Here is a 23,936-nt window from a genome sequence, read left to right on the forward strand (position 1 = left end):
ATAGTTTTGATGCCTATATGTGAGATTCATCCTGTCCAGATTCCACTAAATATTACATTGAATGATATGCCTAACTAGAGGAAAACTTTGTTATGTTACCTCTACAATATCCAGGCATGTGTCAGAGTCAGTTCTTTAGAGGATTTATAGAGAACAGTTATTTTCAAAAAGTCAGTACTTTTTTTACCGCGGAATATCATGTAGTCATGACAAATTATATGTGTGTGTTTTGTAGTCTTCATTTCAATCTCTTTGTAGTTCTTTATCCATTTGCCTATTAAGATCAGTTTTTTCCTGTAATTCTTTGAACATTTTTTTTTTTTTTTTGAGACGGAATCTCACTCTGTCATCTAGGCTGGAGTGCAGAGGCATGATCTCGGCTCACTACAACCTCCACCTCCCAGGTTCAAGCAATTTCGTCAGTCTCTTGAGTAGCTGAGATTACAGGTGTGCTACCATGCCCAGCTAATTTTTTGTATTTTTAGTAGAGACAAGGTTTCACCATATTGGCCAGGCTGACCTCGAACACCTGACCTCAGGTGATCTTTCCACCTCAGGTGATCTGTCCGCCTCAGCCTCCCAAAGTGCTGGTATTACAGGCGTAAGCCACCACGCCTGGTCAACATCTTTATAATAACTTTACTGAAGTATTTATAGTCTAAATTCAGTAACTGTACCACATTGGAAGCCATTTATCTTGACTCTGCTTTTTACTTACTAGGTGTCATTCTTTTGGTTTTTTTTTTTTTTTTTTGCAGGTATAATAATTTTTTTTTAAAGTGGATATTTTATATAATACATTATTGTGACTCTTCTGAAGACTTTTTGTTGGTTTTGTTGTAGCTGGCAGGTAACATGCCTGGACATAAAATGTTCTCTCTCCCATATTGTAGACAGCGACTCACCTGTCTCCTTAATTCTTGTTGCTTTCTGCTGCTGCTGCCTTTGATTTTTCCCCTTTTGTCTCCTTAAACTTCTTGTACGTTTTCCTCTTTTGTCTCTCTCTTAAACTTGTACATTTGAACTCTTGAGAAGAAAGGGAAAAATAATAGGCAAATTGTTTTTTAAGTGTTGATACTCCCTTAGTGTAGAATATTATGTAACCAGTATACATTATATTTGTTAGTTTTTTATAATATTAAATTTTTTGTTGAAATTGCATAGAACAAAATCTATGTTTTGTTTTCTTTTTTCAGTTCTTTATGTTTTGTCAAATATGCAGTCTTATAACCACAACTAAAATTGATTAGAACAGTTCCATCATTCCCCCCAAAATTCTTTCATTCTACCCATTGTCAAACTTTTCTACCCCAACCCTCTGCCACCATGAGGTCTCCATTGTTTGTCACGGAAGAAGACTTCTCTCTTAATTCTTTTTGTCTATGCTTGGTAAGCAGTTCCTAGATTTATACTCCCTTTGAGTTCAGTACAGGGGATATGAGTAGAAAATAAAAACTCACTGCCAGGTTTATTTTTGCTTTTATTATCATTTTTAATAGACACATAATAATTGTACCTATTTATGGGGTACAGTGTGTTATTTTGACACATGTATACAATGTCTAATGATCATATCAGGGTATTTAGCATATTCGTTTCCTTAAACATTTAGGATTTCTTTGTATTGGGAATATTCAAAATCCACTCCTAGCTATTTGGAAATACACAATAAATTGCTGCTATTATAGTCACTATATAATGCTATAGAACACTAGAACTTATCTCTCCTATCTGTTTATCTGTGAACAACTCTTTGGCTATACCTTGCTCTCCACCTCACCTCTAGAAACTACTATTCTACTCTCTACTATTATGAGATCAACTTTGTTGTTGTTGTTGTTGTTGTTGTTGTTTTGGAGATGGAGTTTCACTCTTGTTGCCCAGGCTGGAGTGCAATGGCACGATCTCGGCTCACCGCAACCTCCGCCTCCCGGATTCAAGTGATTCTGCTGCCTCAGCCTCCCAAGTAGCTGGGATTATAGGAATGCGCCACCACGACCAGCTAATTTTGTATTTTTAGTAGAGACAGGGTTTCTCCATGTTGGTCAGGCGGGTCTCAAACTCCCGACCTCAGGTGATTTGTTCACCTCGGCCTCCCAAAGTGCTGGGATTACAGGTGTGAGCCACCGTGCCTGGCCAATTTTTTTACCTTTCATATATCAGTGAGAACATGTGATATTTATCTTTCTGTGCCTGGCTTATTTCTCTTAACATAATGTCATTTAAGCTCATTTATGTTGCCACAAATGACAGAATTTCCTTCTTTTTATGGTGAAATAGTATTTCATTGTGAATATATACCACATTCTTGATATCCATTCATCTGTTGATGGACACTTCAGTTATTTCATGTCTTGGCTATTGTGAGTATTGCTGCAATAAACATGTGATCGCAGCTATATCTTCGGCATACTATTTTCCTTTGTATATGGACCCAGTGGTGGGATCGCTGGATCATATGATAATTCTATTTTTAGTTTTTTATTGTTTTCCATAATGGTTATACTAATTTACATTTCAATCAGAAGTGTATAAGACATTCCCTTTCTCCTCCTCATTGCTAGCATTTGGTATTATTAATTATAACATTGTTTTTGATAATAACCATTCTAATAATTAGGGTAAGGTGATTATTTCATTGTTGTTTTCATTTGCATTTCCCTGATGATTAGTGACATATAGAGTGTTTTCATGTACCTGTGGGCTATTTATGTCTCTCTCTCTCTTTTTTTTTTTTTTTAAGTACAGGGTCTTGCTATGATGCCTAGACTGGTCTCAAACTCCTGGGTGCAAGCCATTTTCCCCCCTCAGCTTTATGAGTAGCTTGTATTACAGGTGTGTGTCACTCCACCCAACTGGTCTTTTGAAAGATGTTGATTCAGACCTTTTGCCTATTTTTTAAATTGGATTTTTCATTTAATTTGCTTTTAAGTTCCTTGGATATTAGTCCCTTGTCGGAAGAAATTCAAGCATTTTCTCTCTTCTTGCAGGTTGTCTCGTAACTCTTGATTTTGTGTAGAAGATTTTTAGTTTAATATAATCCCATTTGTCTATTTTTTGTTTTGTTGCCTGTACTTTTGAGGTCGATTTCATAAAATATTTTCCCAGAACAATCTCTGAAGCGTTTTCCTCTATGCTTTCTTCTAGTAACTTAATAGTTTTGGGTCTTAGATTTTAAGTCTTTAATCCATTTTGAGTTGATTTTTTGAGTATGGTGAGAGATAGGGGTCTAGTTTATTTTTCTGCATATAAGCATCCAGTTCTTCCAGCACCGTTTATTGAAAAGACTCACCATGCTCGGGAGTATTCTTGTCTTTATTTGTTCTGATATGTAGGAATCCCTATCTGGCTAAGCCTTTAGCCACACAATCTCAAATGGTATGTAAATGGCCCTGAGGTGTTCTTTGCACATCAAAGTTAATTTTTTTTAATTATCCTGAAAACAAAAGTGTAAATGAGGTCATCATTTCGTTTTCAGATTGCCATTTACTGTTTTGAATGGTTTTCTGCTTTAATAAATTATTAGGTATTTTTTACTTTTTCATGTTTTATTCATTTATTTAGTACACTTATTTATTGATACTACTATAGCTCTGGTTATAGTGATACAAAGATGAATAAGAGTTTACAGTTTTGTCAGGTACATAAACACATAGAAGGTAATTTTAAAACATTATGGTAAGTGGTAATGCTGATATCCAGAGTGAGTTGAAGGTTTTAAGAAGAGTTACCTGTCCTAGGTTGGAATTCTTCATGTATTTGTATATTCATGTCTCTAATAAATGATAAATCTTTCATAGGATTCAACATGTATTTATTGAGTTGAATTGAGGGAAGTAAGCATCGGAATAGAGGTTATAAACTGTTGACCCAAAATGTGACATAAAAAACATGTTTTATTCCATTTGCAGTATGAGTTTTTTTTGGAAGGAAAACATATTTATTCCAAGATTCATTGATTGGAATTTTTAAGTGTTCTTTCTTCCATAGAGCCCTAGAGTGTTGATAGTGTGCTAGGGGTTCCTATGTTTTCCCATCCTCTGAGGGTCATGAGATAGATAGTGGATTAATCCTGGAGTCCTCATGAAAGGAAGGGGTGGTCCCATTGAAGTGAACATATGTGGCCTAAATCCTAGGGTTAGGGGTGTAGAAGACTAGGGGCTGGTGGCTGGTGGGCAGCGTTCACCACAGCTGGAGGACCATGTTGGGGCAGGTTGAAGCAGTTGGCAGATGCATCTTCTGCTGCTGTAGGAAGAGGAAGAGCTCATGGCAGTGCTGGAATAGGCTGTAGCTGGATCCCAGAGTCTGCCATCTGTTCTGTTTTTCTTTTCCTCTGGATCCTTGGGATCTTCCCCATTTTATGTTGAGTCTACAGCCATTGACAATCAACTTATTAAAGGACTTCTCAGCAGCCACTTCTGCAGACTGCCCTGTGGAAACCTGGATGAAAGCACACTGCTCTCTCTGAACAACAGTAATCATCTGCATCTCTCCAAACTGGTAGTGATGATGTCTTAGATCTGTCTCAGAAATGGTATTACCCAGACTACCAACATATAGTGAGGATAACCTTGTCCTCTGATGGGTCCAGATGGGGCATGGTTGAAGCCTACTTTAGATGCTTATCTGTTTCTGGATCATTGATTCCATAATATTTGTGTGTAATATTCTGATCGGCAAGGAGATCATCTGGATCTCTAGGCTTCTTATGTCTGCATAGACATTCCTCTCCTCTCTTACACTCTTCTTTCACCCAGAAGGAGCAAAGGTGGGGCTTACTCCTTTGGTAGGAGGGTGTGGTCCAAGCTGGATTGAGTAGCATGTCACTGGTCAGTGTGGCTTTTTCCCCAGCAGGCAAACTGGCCATGTTCCATCAGAGCTAGAAATCCCTGTTTCTCATATTCTACATGTAGAACTCTTTTTTTTGACATCTGACTTTGGCAGGTCACCTTCAGAAGACAATTCTGCATCATTAACCTGGATGGGCAGTCTGTGCTTTAGGTCTTAAGATTTAGGCCTAACAGACATACTTCAGTTTACTGCAGGTTTGGCACACTTCTGTCTTGAAATGCATGTGGACCCCAGGGCACAAGCAAAACACTGAATGACCTGGCACAAATTTTGCGTTCCTTCCTGCTTTTTTCTTTGGCTATTTATTTATTTATTTATTTATTTTTATTATTATACTTTAAGTTCTAGGGTACATGTGCGTAACGTGCAGGTTTGTTACATATGTATACTTGTGCCATGTTGCTGTGCTGCACCCATCAACTCATCAGCACTCATCAACTCGTCATTTACATCAGGTATAACTCCCAATGCAACCCCTCCCCCCTCCCTCCTCCCCCCTCCCCATGATAGGCCCCAGTGTGTGATGTTCCCCTTCCTGAGTCCAAGTGATCTCATTATTCAGTTCCCACCTATGAGTGAGAACATGCGGTGTTTGGTTTTCTGTTCTTGTGATAGTTTGCTAAGAATGATGGTTTCCAGCTGCATCCATGTCCCTACAAAGGACACAAACTCATCCTTTTTGATGGCTGCATAGTATTCCATGGTGTATATGTGCCACATTTTCTTAATCCAATCTGTCACTGATGGACATTTGGGTTGATTCCAAGTCTTTGCTATTGTGAATAGTGCCGCAATAAACATACGTGTGCATGTGTCTTTATAGCAGCATGATTTATAATCCTTTGGGTATATACCCAGTAATGGGATGGCTGGGTCATATGGTACATCTAGTTCTAGCTCCTTGAGGAATCGCCATACTGTTTTCCATAATGGTTGAACTAGTTTACAATCCCACCAACAGTGTAAAAGTGTTCCTATTTCTCCACATCCTCTCCAGCACCTGTTGTTTCCTGACTTTTTAATGATCGCCATTCTAACTGGTGTGAGATGGTATCTCATTGTGGTTTTGATTTGCATTTCTCTGATGGCCAGTGATGATGAGCATTTTTTCATGTGTCTGTTGGCTGTATGAATGTCTTCTTTTGAGAACTGTCTGTTCATATCCTTTGCCCACTTTTTGATGGGGTTGTTTGTTTTTTTCTTGTAAATTTGTTTGAGTTCTTTGTAGGTTCTGGATATTAGCCCTTTGTCAGATGAGTAGATTGCAAAAATTTTCTCCCATTCTGTAGGTTGCCTGTTCACTCTGATGGTAGTTTCTTTTGCTGTGCAGAAGCTCTTTAGTTTAATGAGATCCCATTTGTCAATTTTGGCTTTTGCTGCCGTTGCTTTTGGTGTTTTAGACATGAAGTCTTGGCCCATGCCTATGTCCTGAATGGTACTACCTAGGTTTTCCTTTAGGATTTTTATGGTATTAGGTCTAACATTTAAGTCTCTAATCCATCTTGAATTAATTTTCGTATAAGGAGTAAGGAAAGGATCCAGTTTCAGCTTTCTACTTATGGCTAGCCAATTTTCCCAGCACCATTTATTAAATAGGGAATCCTTTCCCCATTTCTTGTTTCTCTCAGGTTTGTCAAAGATCAGATGGCTGTAGATGTGTGGTATTATTTCTGAGGACTCTGTTCTGTTCCATTGGTCTATATATCTGTTTTGGTACCAGTCCCATGCTGTTTTGATTACTGTAGCCTTGTAGTATAGTTTGAAGTCAGGTAGCGTGATGCCTCCAGCTTTGTTCTTTTGACTTAGGATTGTCTTGGAGATGTGGGCTCTTTTTGGTTCCATATGAACTTTAAAGCAGTTTTTTCCAATTCTGTGAAGAAACTCATTGGTAGCTTGATGGGGATGGCATTGAATCTATAAATTACCTTGGGCAGTATGGCCATTTTCACGATATTGATTCTTCCTATCCATGAGCATGGTATGTTCTTCCATTTGTTTGTGTCCTCTTTTATTTCACTGAGCAGTGGTTTGTAGTTCTCTTTGAAGTGGTCCTTTACATCCCCTGTAAGTTGGATTCCTCGGTATTTCATTCTCTTTGAAGCAATTGTGAATGGAAGTTCACTCATGATTTGGCTCTCTGTTTGTCTGTTACTGGTGTATAAGAATGCTTTGATTTTTGCACATTGATTTTGTATCCTGAGACTTTGCTGAAGTTGCTTATCAGCTTAAGGAGATTTTGGGCTGAGACAATGGGGTTTTCTAAATATACAATCATGTCATCTGCAAACAGGGACAATTTTACTTCTTCTTTTCCTAACTGAATACCCTTGATTTCTTTCTCTTGCCTAATTGCCCTAGCCAGAACTTCCAACACTATGTTGAATAGGAGTGGTGAGAGAGGGCATCCCTGTCTTGTGCCAGTTTTCAAAGGGAATTTTTCCAGTTTTTGCCCATTCAGTATGATATTGGCTGTGGGTTTGTCATAAATAGCTCTTATTATTTTGATGTACGTTCCATCAATACCGAATTTATTGAGCGTTTTTAGCATGAAGGGCTGTTGAATTTTGTCAAAAGCCTTTTCTGCATCTATTGAGATAATCATGTGGTTCTTATCTTTGGTTCTGTTTATATGCTGGATTACGTTTATTGATTTGCGAATGTTGAACCAGCCTTGCATCCCAGGGATGAAGCCCAGTTGATCATGGTGGATAAGCTTTTTGATGTGCTGCTGAATCCGGTTTGCCAGTATTTTATTGAGGATTTTTGCATCGATGTTCATCAGGGATATTGGTCTAAAATTCTCTTTTTTTGTTGTGTCTCTGCCAGGCTTTGGTATGAGGATGATGTTAGCCTCATAAAATGAGTCAGGGAGGATTCCCTCTTTTTCTATTGATTGGAATAGTTTCAGAAGGAATGGTACCAGCTCCTCCTTGTACCTCTGGTAGAATTCAGCTGTGAATCCATCTGGCCCTGGACTTTTTTTGGTTGGTAGGCTATTAATTATTGCCTCAATTTCAGAGCCTGCTATTGGTCTATTCAGGGATTCAACTTCTTCCTGGTTTAGTCTTGGAAGAGTGCAAGTGTCCAGGAAGTTATCCATTTCTTCTAGATTTTCTAGTTTATTTGCGTAGAGGTGTTTATAGTATTCTCTGATGGTAGTTTGTATTTCTGTGGGGTCGGTGGTGATATCCCCTTTATCATTTTTTATTGCGTCTATTTGATTCTTCTCTCTTTTCTTCTTTATTAGTCTTGCTAGCGGTCATTACATAATGGTAAAAGGATCAATTCAACAGGAAGAGCTAACTATCCTAAATATATATGCACCCAATACAGGAGCACCCAGATTCATAAAGCAAGTCCTTAGAGACTTACAAAGAGACTTAGACTCCCATACAATAATAATGGGAGACTTCAACACTCCACTGTCAACATTAGACAGATCAACGAAACAGAAAGTTAACAAGGATATCCAGGAATTGAACTCATCTCTGCAGCAAGCAGACCTAATAGACATCTATAGAACTCTCCACCCCAAATCAACAGAATATACATTCTTCTCAGCACCACATAGCACTTATTCCAAAATTGACCACATAATTGGAAGTAAAGCACTCCTCAGCAAATGTAAAAGAACAGAAATTATAACAAACTGTCTCTTAGACCACAGTGCAATCAAACTAGAACTCAGGACTAAGAAACTCAATCAAAACCGCTCAACTACATGGAAACTGAACAACTGCTCCTGAATGACTACTGGGTACATAACGAAATGAAGGCAGAAATAAAGATGTTCTTTGAAACCAATTAGAACAAAGATACAACATACCAGAATCTCTGGGGCACCTTTAAAGCCATGTGTAGAGGGAAATTTATAGCACTAAATGCCCACAAGAGAAAGCAGGAAATATCTAAAATGGACACTCTAACATCACAATGAAAAGAACTAGAGAAGCAAGAGCAAACGCATTCAACAGCTAGCAGAAGGCAAGAAATAACTAAGATTAGAGCAGAACTGAAGGAGATAGAGACACAAAAAACCCTCCAAGAAATCAATGAATCCAGGAGCTGGTTTTTTGAAAAGATCAACCAAATTGGCTATTTAATATGTATAGATTTCTGCAAGACATTCCTGGCACAGAACAAGAAAGTCCGCCCCCTCCCAGTTCTGCTTGTTGTAAGCTTGGGAACCCAGAGAGATCACCATCTTTAGAGCATCTGGAGGCAGTGGTAGCTATTGAGGTGGAAGAGAGGACCGCCACAATCCTATCAGACCCAGCCCCAAATTTCATGATTTTTCTGCAAGAATAATGAAATGGATGACCTTGCAGTCTGGTTTTTTCATACGTGTCTTTATCCAGTATGAAATTAATTTCCCTGTTAATGATAGGTCTTTCTAAGAAGGGAGTGAGTTTGGAGAGAAGAAGATACAAGGGGAGACTTTCAGTTTATAAAAACCTGTATGTCTTTTTATACAGTATATATATTTTTATCATTAGAGATAGAAGAAACATGAGTGTTGGTACTATTGTGTAGAAGAACAGCAGTATTACCTTCATCAATATTTCCATTTGCATAGCAGGAACCTTTGGGGACCCATTGTGGCTATAGTCACTTGTAATTGTGACAGTGGATCTCTTTGAGACGTCAGTGGCATGACTTTATGTGGCCACAGTTGAATTTCTCACAAATCAGCAAGTGGCTGGGAGCCTCTCACAGCCTGCGTAGGGCTCCCTTGTGCCAGCCCTTCTTAAGCTAGGTGGGATGCCCCACTTTATCACACCTCTTTCTTCTGCTTTTGCTTCTGTGGCAGCTCAAGAAATTGTGAGCCATCATCACGTCTCCTGGAGGGCATGGACTTCTGTCTCTCAGAGTTTCTGGGAAGCCAGAAAACTTGCAGCTGGGCTTGACACTTGTGTCCTGTAGCAAACTTCCTGACTAAAGCGGTGGCTTTCAATTAGCATGGTCCATGAAACACCAGTATTCAAAAGAATGTTCAGGGATACCTCCTATTTGAGGAAGAGAAGAAAGTGGGGTTCTGAGATCCCGGCCCCAAATTCAACCTGAATAGTTCCTGTTTGATCCTTTGTGTATTGTATATTTCTGTCAGTCAAAAATTTTTGAAGTCCATCTTTGATCAGTATTATCTTTTCATCATTTCACTATGTATAGGATAACAAGTTCCACAAGATTGATGCCTGATATATATTATACTACACTCTTTGTCCTACAGCATTTTTTTTCAGGATCAGTTATGTCAGTCCTTTTGGCTCCTCAAAATTTTGTTTTGAGACTATGGATAAATATATTTCTAGCTGTTATCTCCTAATATATATCAGAATAGAATATAGTGCCTCAAAGTAGGTACAGCTGTGTTTTTGACAAGGCTTATTATGATATACTTTCATTAAAAAAAAATACCTCCCTTAGTCAATACAGATTTTTATTGAATATCTAGTGTTGATATTTTGTTGAATATCAACTGCCAATGATAATGGACATGTTTTAGATCATTTTGGCAGTAGGTACATATTGTTTCATTGGGGAATACTACAGTAAGACTGGCAATAAACTACATTTAGAAGTTTTTACTTAAATCATTTGTTTTGTCTCCTCTTTCTTTGACCTGTTGTTCCCATGTGGAATCTATATCCTCTCATCTGACCTGTAATTCTCATCCAGTGCTTCACCTAGGCCTGTGCTTCATTTTAAGTAATTTCACCTTCTTCCACTCTTTTCCACTTGTTAAGTTGTGGATATCTTAGGCCTGAATTGACTGTTCTTCCCTGAAGTTTTGCACATAGATTGTAAAGTATGTTAAATAATGAAAATATGTCATCTAAAATCTATATAATGCTTTCAATTTTACTACAGGAACAAATTAGAACAATTAAGTTATAGAATTTTAAAGTTGAATTACACTTGAGAAATTATTTAAACCAACCCTTGTATAAGTTTGAGCCAAATGAAATTGACATTTTTACAGGCTATAAATGATTGAATATTGGTGATTTGATATGATTCAATGCAATACAAATTAGAAATTTTCACTAGAGAAAGGTTTCAAACTCTTAGTTTTCTTATTTTGTTATGTTGCAATGCTAATTACTTTTTACTGTAGTTATAAAGCATCAGAAAGATTTTATATATATATATAATATATATATGTATATATGTGAAGGACTTAATGAGATTCCTGGAACATTAAGAGCATCCCTTCTCTAGGTTACTAGTAACAGTAGTAATAGTTGCTATTGTTATTAATAATGGGGCTATTTCATGGCATGATTGAGATGAGAAATTGATTAGAAAATTTCCAAGAATTTCACATTTACCAGAGAGATGCAAACTTTTTCATATCCTAAGCTTCCTTATCCCTCACTTTCCAGGTTGAGTTAAATCACATTTGAAGTAAATAGAGATTTGTGCCAAGTGCAAATTATGTTTGAATTGGTATTATGATGCTGTTCGTATCTCTTTCAAGTTCAAAAAGTAATGATTTCAGATGGCTGTATGGCTGCTTTCATTTCTCTGTTCATTCAAAGTTAAATATCAAAAGAATCACTACAGTTTATGCATAGAATATAATTATCTACCATTCCACTTAAAAATCATATTAGAGTTTCACTATATGAATCTACCAGTCACTGGTAAGCTGTTCAGTTGATTATACTAGTTTTCACATCAGAACCAATTTCTCATGTTTAGCTAATTCTCCTTAATGATGAAAAGTAATGAAGAACAAATTTGTATATGTGAAGAGTTATGGCTTAATCTCCCATGTGGATTAAAATGCACTGAATTCACCCCTCCGTCCTGTAATGCTTTTTAATTTCCCTGGTAGAAGCAGTTCATGCAAAGCTCTGTTCTGTCCTCATCACCAGTTCTGTGAGGCTGTCACTTATGCCACCTCAGTAATGTTTTATGGGTGTGTTTTAAAATAGTAATAAAGTTTCCTATGTAGAACTTCAATTATGAGGGTTATCAAAATAGGACAAACTAATATAATTTGTGATTGCATAAAATAAAGGAAGCAGGAGTACCATGGGGACCTAATGAATCATAGGATGGAAACAGTTTCTTGCTAACTAAACATTCATACTTTGTACTAAGCCAGAGCATGTATATGTAGTTCAGCAAACCGGAACACACTCTGTGTTTACATGAATGGGATATGAAGTAGTCCACAAATACCATCTGGGAAGAAATTCTTGGCCTTTCTATCTGGTACTGTGGAGTAAATTAAGCACATGTTTAGAATAAACAGACTAAAAACACACCTGCTTTGGGGAAAACACACACGTACGGTCACATCCGCGTACAGAGTGGTTCAAAATAGAACATTTTGTGTTGGTAAAATCTGATTACTTTTCTTCATTTTTACTTCTTATGAATAATTATTATGGAAAATTTCCTGATTATTTCTGTATAGCACTACTTGTTTGTAATTGAGTGCTCCTAATATCTTCTACTTAAATTAGTCTTATTTTCTCTCATATGTTACTACCTTATGCATCAATAAATACACTTGTCTTTTTAAAAAAATAATAAGTAACTATTGACTGATACTTAGTTTTTAAAATGGGCATATTCTCTGTAGAATGCCTCTTATGCTACATTTTCCCTACCAGTTGCCATGGAGAGTTTGCTAAAGGCATGACACAGAAGACCAACCGGGAAGGAATTCCCAGTCTTTTCTCCCACTCTTAACATATTTTTTTCCCACTGTAGTGTATCCCACTAACCAATTCATTTTGAAAAGCAGTCTTTACTTCAGTGTCACAGAATTTCGGAGCATAAATTGTTTTCACTTCCAGTAAATTACAAGTATTGTCTTATGTTACTTGGTTTTCTTAGCATAGATATAAAATAGCATCTTCTCACCTTTCCATTTGTGTTTCTTTTCTTGCATCAGGCTTTTCTCCCTAAAGGTTCTTCCTTTTTTTTCCCCACTGGTCTGCTAGACTCCTATCCCTTGACTTAAGCTAAGTTCTAGCCACTTGTATCCTGTGCTGTGCTTGGATTTTTAATCTGTGCTGAATGTTTCAGTTCAGGCTAAAATTTCTCATAAATGCTTAGGTTCCAAGTATTTCAGATTTACCAGAGAGATGCAAACTTTTTCTAAAACTCCCACTCTCCAGATTGAATTGCATGTCTTAATTGTGATAGGCGGAGATTTGTGCCAACTTGAAATTGTGTGACTGAGTCTATATTATGCTTTTGATAATATCCAATTTTAAATGAAGTTCAAAAACTGTCATGATTTCTGATGACTGTGTGGCTGCTTTTGCTACTCTATTAAATATGTGTAGAATATAATTTGTTTTATGCATAGAACATAATTATCTAACCTTCCATTTGAAAATCATATTAGATTTTTTTCTGTGTGAATCTACCCGACAACTAGTAAGCCATTCAGTCTGTTGAACTGTGCTTTCATATGTGAATCTATTCTCTGGATTATTTTTGAGATTATTAATAATCTTGAATTACAAAAAGTAATGAAGAATAAACATATCTGAGGAGAGTAACTGTCTTCTTGATTAGCATGCATCAAGTTTTCTCTCTCTCTCTTTCTTTCTTCTTACTTTTTGTGCTTTTTGATTTGGCAGATGTTTTCCAAGTATTCTATTCTCATTTATCAGTTTTTCTTTTCTCCTCTGTATCTGAACTAAGAGATTGTTTAAAACTTCCACTTTCCAGTTCTTTTTCCAAGATCTTTGAATGTCTTTTCTTTATCCATAACTCCACATCTTCTTTCCCCATTGCTGCCGTTAGTCTTGATTAGTGTTAAGTTTCTGCCGAAAAGAAGAAAATAACAGTTAGTAAATATCTACTATGTGTGAGGCCATCTTCTAAAGAGTTTGCTTATATTATTTTATTGTATATATAGGCCATTTTCCAGGTTTTAAATAAAAACATTTCTATATAGCTTTTTAACTTATGAAATTTTAACCTAGCTTGGCTTTATCCTATTTTTTATAAAAATATAATTAGCACTTTTATTTATTTCTCAGATCTCAGTATTATATATTTTTCTACCCTTGAAGAACATATAATTATTTTGTAAAATATGTATTTTTATCCCTTTAGATTCTGATATGAACTCTTCACATCCATTGTGATGTTTTATTAGGGGTGTTATTTTACTACATTGTGTTAGGGAACAAATTATTTATGCTGATAATTTCAATTCTAGTCATTCTCACATCTCTGAGTGAATTTATAAATCACATTCTTAGTTTCCCAAGCATATATTAACTGTCCTCAGAGACTTCTCTACTAGTTGTTATGAAACTCTAAGTATATGTATAAAATCTGAAATTCAAAAGGTATTTATATCTGAAGCACTAGAATAAAATTGACTTCAATTTTTTGTTTTGTTTTGTTTTGTTTTGAGACGAAGTCTCACTCTTGTTCCCCAGGCTGGAGTGCGATGGCACAATCTCAGCTCAATGGAACCTCCACCTCCCAGTTTCAAGTAATTCTCCTGCCTCGGCTCCCCGAGTAGCTGGGATTACAGGTATCTACCAGCACGCCTGGCTAGTTTTTGTGTTTTTAGTAGAGACACGGTTTCACCATGTTGGCCAGGCTGGTCTAGAGCTCCTGACCTCAGGTGATCCACCCGCCTCGGCCTCCCAAAGTGCTGGGATGACAGGCGTGAGCCACCGCACCTGGCCAACTTCAAATTTTGTAATCAAATGGAAAGAGAAAGTCTATTAAATAAATATGTCAATTAGAAAGGCTTAAGAAAACATCTTCAGGATGTTTTAAGACTAACTTTGAAAATGATGTTTATCAGTAAAATTTTTACTAACTTTGCACTTCTAATTTAACTAAGAATATGACATTAAGTAATAAACATCAGCACAAATACTGTAAAAATCATGCTCAGTATCCTGAATGTATTTAAGACTTTCTTTATGTGTTTTTTTGGGTTTTTTTGCAGTAGAATAGGAGGAAAATGGAATGGGAAAGGCCAAGGCAATTAATCAGGCAGATGCTGATAAGAAACAGCAAGAAGTTGTGACAGTGTAGAGCTGAGATAAAATAATTGCTAAAAACACAAATACACACAATTATAGGTTATCTCGTTGTTTTACAAGTAAAACATAATGTAAAGTATGTTCCAGAAAATATATATTAAAATATCAAAAGCCTCCTAACTTTTTGGTTGCCGAGAACATCACTCTGTTTTATTTAGCCCAGTACGCTTATTGATATTTGTAGCCATATAAAACATAAAATATAAAATTTTTCTTTTATTGATATAAAAATGACCAAAAATTTTTTCTCCCCAAAACTGTAATGACCAAAGACTTTTAAATGACCAAAACCTTTTTCTCCCCAAAACTGTATATAAAGATTCCATAATTTAGCAAATATCCTTAAGGAATTAAGGGAAAAATGTTTTTAAAACTTTCTGTGTTTGTATCTCTTTGGCAGAGTGGCATCACTCATAAGAAACATTTCACTAACTACTTCCAGTAAACCTAGAGAGTTAGAAAATACTGTCTTCACTTTATAGGTTTAGAAACTGAAGAACAGAAAGATTAAGCAACTTGCCCGCAGTCACATAGCTTATAAGCAGCAGATATGGAATTCAAACCATTTCTTCTCTAGACAGTTTGGGGATTTCCTTAGTAGAGAAAATATGCTGTTTTTTTAGTGGATACTTACCTTACTGAATTTACTGTATGTCTGTAAGGTCCTTTCTAATTCTGAGTATTCTGTGGTTCTCTGCAGTAAAAAGAATATTGTTTTCAGAGTAGTATTTACATTTTGCAAAGAGTTAGTGAAGAGTGGTTGAAAAAGAAGTGATTGAAAAAGAGAAGTGCCACGAAAGGTAAAGCACAATCTTCTTTTGGTATGGAAAATACAAATTCGGTTTCAAGTCTATGATAAATATTTATCATATTTGAAGTTTGCAGAGAGAAAGAATAGCATTCTTTAACATGTGAAATGGTGTTAATGGCCAACAAAACATAATGTAGGCATAAGTTATAATTTCATAACATTAAAATAGGAATCATTTGATAGACCACTGGACAAAGGTAATTCAATATATAAGAAAGAAGGAATTTAAACATACTTGAAAAGGATATTTAAAATATTGTGAACTTTCCAGAAATCAACCATATTATTGCTTGCTTTGGTATTAAACTTTAAGAAGAGGAGTTTTAGTAGAATCTTTTTCCTTGAGCACTGAAGTTTCTCTTTGTAGACTGTTTTTATTAAGAAGATCAATAGACTTGATGTAAGATTTGATGATAATACAAGAAGTAAAATAACTGTATTCCTAATAAAATGTTTATGGTTCACATATACTTAAAAGAATAATAGTTTTTTTCATTAGTTAACTTTTACTCCCATCATAAAAGTCTCAGCTTTATCCTTTTCAATTATTTTGTCTACGGCAGGCTTTAAAAATCAAATACTGCCCTTTTTTCTAAATACGCAAGCAGTTGATTTCACTGATAAGAATAAGGTTTCAATGAGTACATTAAATTTAGTAGGAACTCAATATTTTTTAATTTGTTTTTTTCGTTAAAAGCAAAAGTATTAATACTCTTTTTCTAAATAACTTTGGTATTTTCTATCATGGTGGATAAAAAAGTCCCTGCATTTTCATAAAAATCAGAGATCAGGTGGGGATATTTTCAAATGCCTCTTTTGTGAAAATAAAGAAAATACTGGAATTCAGTTTCCCAGTTCTAACATATTTAATTTATTTGTCCTCGTTTATGTTAGTCAGGAAATGAAAGTTTTTTATAAGACAAGAAGGAAGTTATTTATCTATGTCAGTATTAAAGACCTAATGGCTGTTCTCCAAAAGAGAGAATGGTAATTAATAAATTATCCTTTTATTTACACTGAGTTTCAAAACCAATTGCTTCTTTGTTTTCGGTAAGTATAATATTTTTGTGTGAATAATAAGTTACATAGTAATGATTAATGGCTAACCCCCTGTTTGGATTTCAGAATGGATGTGAATGATGTTGTCAGAAGTGGAATGCCTATTTTTAAATGTCAGCTATATTGCAGAGCTTTTGCATTTTATGCCAAGAACCAAATTCAGCTACTGGTTTATATGATATCACCTCTGATCAAGGCATATGGGTTTCCAGTTGTAGTATGATCTATGTTTCTTAATTGTATGATGGAGAAAGGTGATGAAAAAGACACTTGGGACCAGATTTTCAAGGTCACTGAATTTCAAACTGAGTAATTTGTATGTAATTCTATAGACAGCTGGGGACAATTAAAAATTTTAGCAAGTGGCATAGTAAGTAAAGTGGATAGAATAACCTGGCTATTTTATATCGAACTGTGAAAGACTCAAGATGCTGCTTCTGGAGAGGTCAGTTATAAGGAGGATATTGCAGTATTTAGGCAAAAGATGTTACTAGCTCTAAGTTGCACGGTTACAGATTCTGAACTAACACATCCTAGATTTAAAAAATGTAGAGCTGCAATATGCAAGATTTCATGGGTTCAGGAATTCAGAGCCAGGAAGGTTAAATAAAAGATAAGGGAGAGCAAGTCAGAGATATTTCCTAAGCAATTGGGAGAATGACAGATTTGTGAATTGAAATAGGTCAGAAAGGACAGATTTGGGAGAGAAATGATGGTTTTAGAAATGAATTTGAAAATCTGATGAGAGATGCAGAAGAAGGGTTTTAGACTAAGGGGAATGGCATTTCAGGGAGATACTGTGTTTGCCTGCAAAGAGACCTGGTTACAAGTGAAATGGGTTACACCACCCAAGAGGATACTGAGGAATCCTGGGAAGAGAAAAATTGAGTCCTGATTATAAAAGGGAAGAACATCACTGAAATAAGAAATGTAACATATAGATTGAAATTTAATTTTATTAGAATGATACAAAACTGCTGTTTTTGGAATTCTTACACATAATGCTTTGAAATTAATGTGATGTTTTTAAAAACCTATATATTTTTACTTTTGTTTTAAGGTGGACTAAAGGAAAATGTTATAGGCTACTCTTGGCAAGCATTTTGCCATAAAATCTTTCTGATATGGATAAACAACAAGCTAAATTGTGTCTACTTGCTACTATATATTCCATTCATGTGATATTTTGAAGTGCATGTCTCAATATACTCAATTCTACTTTCCTTTGGATGAATACAGCTTACTCTGGTAAAGAAAGATACCAAATTTACAAAGTTAGTGTAATTGTTATATATTCTTTTGTTTTAGCTTCAACTCCTTATACTTACTACCTGTAAACAATAGTTCAGTATAGGTATAAATTAAATTCTGTATCACAGAGAATAAATGAATTTAAAATCATATAACAATCAAATCCACCATGACAGCTGTCAGTATTTATCTGAGTGAGAAACTGATAGAGATACTGAGTTGTTAGTACATTTATTTGTACTAACTTGGTATATTCTCATTTGCTAATCACTGTTCTAAATGTGACTCCGCTGATTACTTTTGCAAAACCCAGAGGGTTTGTGAGCCATGAGTTGGTAAATGCTTGTAGACTGGAATCTTTTTGGAGACAAACATGGCTGGATTTGAATCTTGGCTTCATAACTTGCTAGTTATATAGTGTTGAGCATATTCCTTAATCCAAGTCCTCATTTAGTCATCTCTTGGATTTTACCTACATCATAGGCATTATATAAGATAATGTATGTAAATGACCTAACACTGGTCTACATTATTTGCCAGTGGGAACAGGATTAATGGCAGCCAAAAATTTTTTGACATTTGGTATAACAAAGTGTCAAAGGCAAAGACACTAAGAGACAGAAAGAGAGCTTGAAGATTCATAGCATGCAGTGTTTGTGAGGCCACTTTTCTGCTTTAGAATGTCACACCGTACACAGTTTTGTCACTATTTATCCTACCTCTACTTTTTATTGCCAATCTTCTTAGATACCTTAACATTCTTAAAAACCAGTTGAGATAATTTATTATACATGAGTTTCCCTGTTCCTTCCTTGTCAGTTCCCACCTGATTTTATGTCCCTGAGAAGAAACCTGCAGACACAGAGTGATCTAAATTTAATTCATTTCAATCCTGGAGACTTAGGAAGCTTTTCCATGAATTTTATGCCTTCTCATTTTATCTCTGTAATTGGGTAGAACTTAACTATCATTGAAATAAGAGCATTGACTAAAAGCGCCTATTTTTATCTAGCAAATCCTTGAATATTCTCCTAAATGATCTTTGAGTCCTAAGACAGTGTATTTAGGTGGCGACTTCTATGTTTTGTTTTGTTCCTTTTTCAAACTTGATGGTTTTAAGAATATTGTATGAGGAAGTTTCCCAGCATTCTTGAAAATTACGTGATTTCCTAAGTACATAGTAATGTGGAGTTTGAGGGAGGTGAAACAGATAAATGGATAAATAGGTAGGTGAAAGAGAGAGCGCAAGCCCCCAAAATTGACCAATGTGCTAAAATGAGTATAGATTTTTAAAATTATTATTATTAGGTGTAAATTAAGTAATACTATGTATTTGTAAATTGTTTGTGAAGTGCCTCTTTGTAAAACTAGGGACACCGTTTTGATGTTGACATTTCCTTTTATTATTATTGCTAATAATAATCTTTTTAAAACTTGTGTTTTAAAAGCATTTACCCTCAAAATCTGTGGAGAAAACTCTTTATCTGAAATATTGGTAAAGTTATTAGATGATATTTTTAATATAAATATTAGCATTTATATTTTAGAAAATTTCTAGGTACTAAAATTTTGAGAGGAGCAATTTTACTTCCCAAGTTCATGTGCCCTTTTCTTGTGAATTGACCCTTTAAGCATCTTAACTTTTGATAACTTGAAATTTATGTGAAAAACTTCTGTTTAGGGAAAAGCTTCAAATTCAGTATCATTTATTAATCATCCACATTATTATTTTGAAAAATAACCAACAAAAATAATGCAGTATAATAGTTCTACACTTTAACATTTCAAAATTCCTAAAAGTAGAACTTTCTCCAAATATATATTCTTAAAAGTAAAAATTTGCTATGCTTTGTGTAACCGAGGTTACCAAAGACTTGTAACTTCTAATAATTAGCTTAATCTGACTTTAAATTCATGATGGTTTTGGAACAGGAATTTTTGTTTGAAAGAAAGATTGGCTTGTTAACTGAATTATGTAATTATAAGTAAATGTGGTCACAGCTGCTTTTGATTTTATTGTTATACACCTGATTGGAAACAACAGGTTTTTAAAAATATTTTTCCGTTTCTTACACTGACACCTAGTGTTCACTATTACTGATATATTAAATATTAAATTTTATTTATTAATAATTATGGAAATAGATTTACATTCAATGTATTTTAGCCATGTACCTATTCACAGATAAATAACTCTCATTTTCAATACCAGTGATGCACGGTTTTTCTGGTTACTTATGTGACATCATTATGAACCAATTGCTGAGGCCATTTTGAATGCAGCAAAACTCTTAAGAAGCCTAGAGTTGTAGAGATGGAAGAATTGCTGGAGGGAGATTTTAAAACCAAGATTCTTAAAATCCCAGTGCTTTGTTATGTACATAACTACTTCAAGCCACGAGTCCAAGTGGCTGATTTAGTTTATGTCTGCTTAGTCTCTGTGTCATAGAACAAAATCACATTTAGTCATGCAAGTATTATAAATTTAAAATTCTTGGTCGACCAGGAATGGAGCATGTTTGAATTATTTCTAATTTTTGAAAAGGGAGACTTGGCAATATTATATGTTTACCATTTCCTATGAGTTCCTAAGGATGATTTTAATGCCCCAGTTTTCCTAGTAATAAAGCTTAAAGGTATAGATTAATATCCGATTTTACACAATTAAATGAAACTGTATATATAATTCAGAGAAAATTTATTTGTGCAGTAAGCGTTTGGCACATCAGAAATAAAGTTGGCCAATAAAGATAATGAAATTGTTTCATTTTATTTTTTGTATCTCTCATTAAAATGGGGAATGATATTATTAATAAGATGAAAATCTGTAGCTAAGATTGAGCATTTAATTTATGCTTAACTTTACAAAGTCAGGAACAGAAACTAAGTTTCAAGTAATTTCTAATAGAACTGCAACCTTCAGTGTTTGACTATCCAAATGTAATTTTCAGAGAAGTATGTTTCTCATACCTAAAGATCAAACATTTTAAATATAGGAAAATCAAAATTGACTTGTTTTCAATAATAGTTATGATGTTTTTAATGTCCTTTGGTTTTTTATTTCTATCTAATAAGCTGTTGTTTTATAATTCATGTAATATCTTTTCCCCAGACAAGCAAAAATTATCATTCTTCTTTTGATCCATTCATCAACTATTTATTAATCATCCAGTATTCGACTGAATCTCATTCAGGAGATAAATTGCCAGATGAAGTTGTCATTCATGTTGTCTTAATTAACAGAAAAGATAAGAATATATGAATGTGGAAAAAATATAAAAGCAAGAGATAAGTAGAAAGGAATTTTGATTACAATGTTAAATACTTTCTGCTACATTTCTCATAGTCAGGTTTTTGGGTGGATTTCCATAATTTCTGAATAATTTTTTCCAGAATCATCAAGTTCATTCTAAAATTAACCAAGTTCTTAGAAATGAGGTACCAAATATGTTCAGTTATGTCTCTAGAACAGGTGATACAAAAGGTTTGAAAGGAACTTTGTCAGATGTAAAAAAAGGAGAAACGAAATAGGTAGTATGGAGTATGTAGTTTTTCCTTGGCTTTAAATGGGTTGAAACCTATCATTTGAGAATATCACACATGTTTATGTTGAATAAAAATTCCAGCAATAGCAAAAGCGTATATAAATACTTTGTTTCTGGGTGCATAGAGATGCTTCAGAATATTTAATTAAATATTTAAATCTTTGTGTTGTTGGGAGACAGGACAGAATAAAATTTCAAATCACATTTTCCCCGTGGCATTTAGTGCAAATGCAGAGATGTTTGCACTTTCTTTTTTATATTTTTATTTATTTTTAATTAAGTTTTCAAAAAATTTCAACTTTTATTTCAGATTAAGGGATTTATGTGCTGGTTTGTTACATGGGTATATTGAGGTTTGGGATCTGAAGGATCCCATCATCCAGGGAGTGAGCATAGGACCCAACAGGTAGTTTTAAACCCTTGACCCCCTCCCTCCCTCTTACCTCTTGTAGTTCCTAGTGTCTGTTGTTCCTATCTTACATCACTTGTACCCAGTGTTTAGCTCCCACTAACAGGTGAAAACATGCAGTATTTGGCTTTCTGTTCCTGCATTAACTCACAGGATAATGGCCTCCAGCTACATCCATGTTTCTGCAAAGGACATGATTTCATTCTTTTTTATGGCTGCATAGGATTTCATGGTATATATGTAACACACTTGCTTTATCCAATGTACTGTCGATAGACACCTAGATTGATTCCATGTCTTTGCTATTGTGAATAGGGCTGTGATGAACATATGAGTGCATGTGTGGTTTTTGGTAGAATGATTTATTTTCATTTGAGTGTATACACATTAATAGGATCCTGGGTCAGATGGTACTTCTGTTTTAAGTTCTTTGTGAGATCTCCAAACTGCTTTCCACAGTGGTTGAACTACTTTACATTCCTACCAGCAGTGTATGAAAATTTCTTTTCGTTTGCAGCCTCGCCAGCATGTTATTTTGATTGGTATGAGATGGTACCTCATTGTGGTTTTGATTTGTATCTCTCTGATGATGAATGATATGGGAATTTTTTTCATATGTTTGTTGGTAGTTTGTATGTTTTCTTTTGAGAAATGTCTGTTCATGTCCTTTGCTCACTTTTTCCTGGGATCATTTGTTGCTTGCTTGTTGAATTGTTTAAATTCCTTATAGATTCTAGACATAGACCTTCGTCGCATGGATTATTTGTGAATGTTTTCTCACATTCTGCAAGTTGTCTAATGTACTCTGTCCATAGTTTCTTTTGCTGTGCAGAAGCTGTTTGATTTAATTAGGTCCCACTTGTCAATGTTTTTGTGTGTTGCACTTGCTTTTGAGGATTTAGTCATGAATTCTTTGCCAAGGTCAATGTCCAAAGTGGTGTTTCATGGATATTCTTCTAGGATTCTTACAGTTTGAGGTCTTACATTTAAATCTTTAGTCTATCTTGAGTTAATTTCTGTATATGGTGAAAGGTAGGAGTCCAGTTTCATTCTGCTGCGTGGTGCTGGGATAACTGGCTAGCTAGCTAAAGGCATCCAACAAAGGTCTATAGTTAGCCAGTTATCCCAGCACCATTTATTGAATACGAAATCCTTTCTCCATTGCTTAGTTTTGTCAACTTTGTCAAAGATCAGATGGTTGTAGATGTGTGGCTTTATTTCTGGCTTCTCTATTCTGTTTCATTAGTCTACGTGTCTGTTTTATTACTAGACCTATGGTTTTGTTTTGTTTTGTTTTGTTTTTTACTGTACCCTTATGAAGTCAGGTAATATGATGCTTCTGACTATTCTTTTTACTTAGGATTGCTCTGGGTATTCAAGCTTTTTATTGGTTCTGTAAGAATTTTAGAAGAGTTTTTTCTAATTTGTGTAAAAACAGTGTTGGTAGTTTGATAGGAATAACATTGAATCTGTACCCTGCTTTAAGCTGTATGGCCTTTTTAAAGATAATGAATCTTGGCCAGGCACGGTGGCTCATGCCTGCAATCCCAGCACTTTGGGAGGCCGAGGCCGGTGGATCACGAGCTCAAGAGTTCAAGACCAGCCTGGCCAAGATGGTGAAACCCCATCTCTACTAAAAATACAAAAATTAGCTAGGCATGGTGGCAGGCACCTGTAATCCCAACTACTCAGGAAGCTGAGGCAGAGAATTGCATGAACCCAGGAGGCAGAGGTTGCAATGAGCCAAGATTGTGCCCCTACACTCCAGCCTGGGCAACAGAGTAAGACTCCGTCTAAAAAAAAAAAAAAAAAAAAAAAAAAAAAAAAAAAAAAAACCAGCCCTGGCCAACATGGTGAAACCCTGTCTCTATTAAAAATACAAAAATAGCCAGGTGTGGTGGTGGGTGCCTATAATCCCAGCTACTCAGGAGGCTGAAGCAGGAGAATCGCTTGAACCTGGGAGGTGG

General features: G+C 35.2%; 1 protein-coding gene and 1 pseudogene across 8 annotated transcripts in view; one reads left to right on the forward strand and one right to left on the reverse strand.

Annotated features, from left to right (window-relative positions):
- SUPT3H (SPT3 homolog, SAGA and STAGA complex component) overlaps positions 1 to 23,936 on the forward strand; it is a 527,796-nt gene that overhangs the window by 257,900 nt on the left and 245,960 nt on the right.
- Positions 3,979 to 9,055, reverse strand: LOC100430758 (pre-mRNA-splicing factor RBM22-like; annotated as a pseudogene).

Source organism: Macaca mulatta, chromosome 4, assembly GCF_049350105.2.
Source record: "Macaca mulatta isolate MMU2019108-1 chromosome 4, T2T-MMU8v2.0, whole genome shotgun sequence".
Classification (NCBI taxonomy): Eukaryota; Metazoa; Chordata; class Mammalia; order Primates; family Cercopithecidae; genus Macaca; species Macaca mulatta.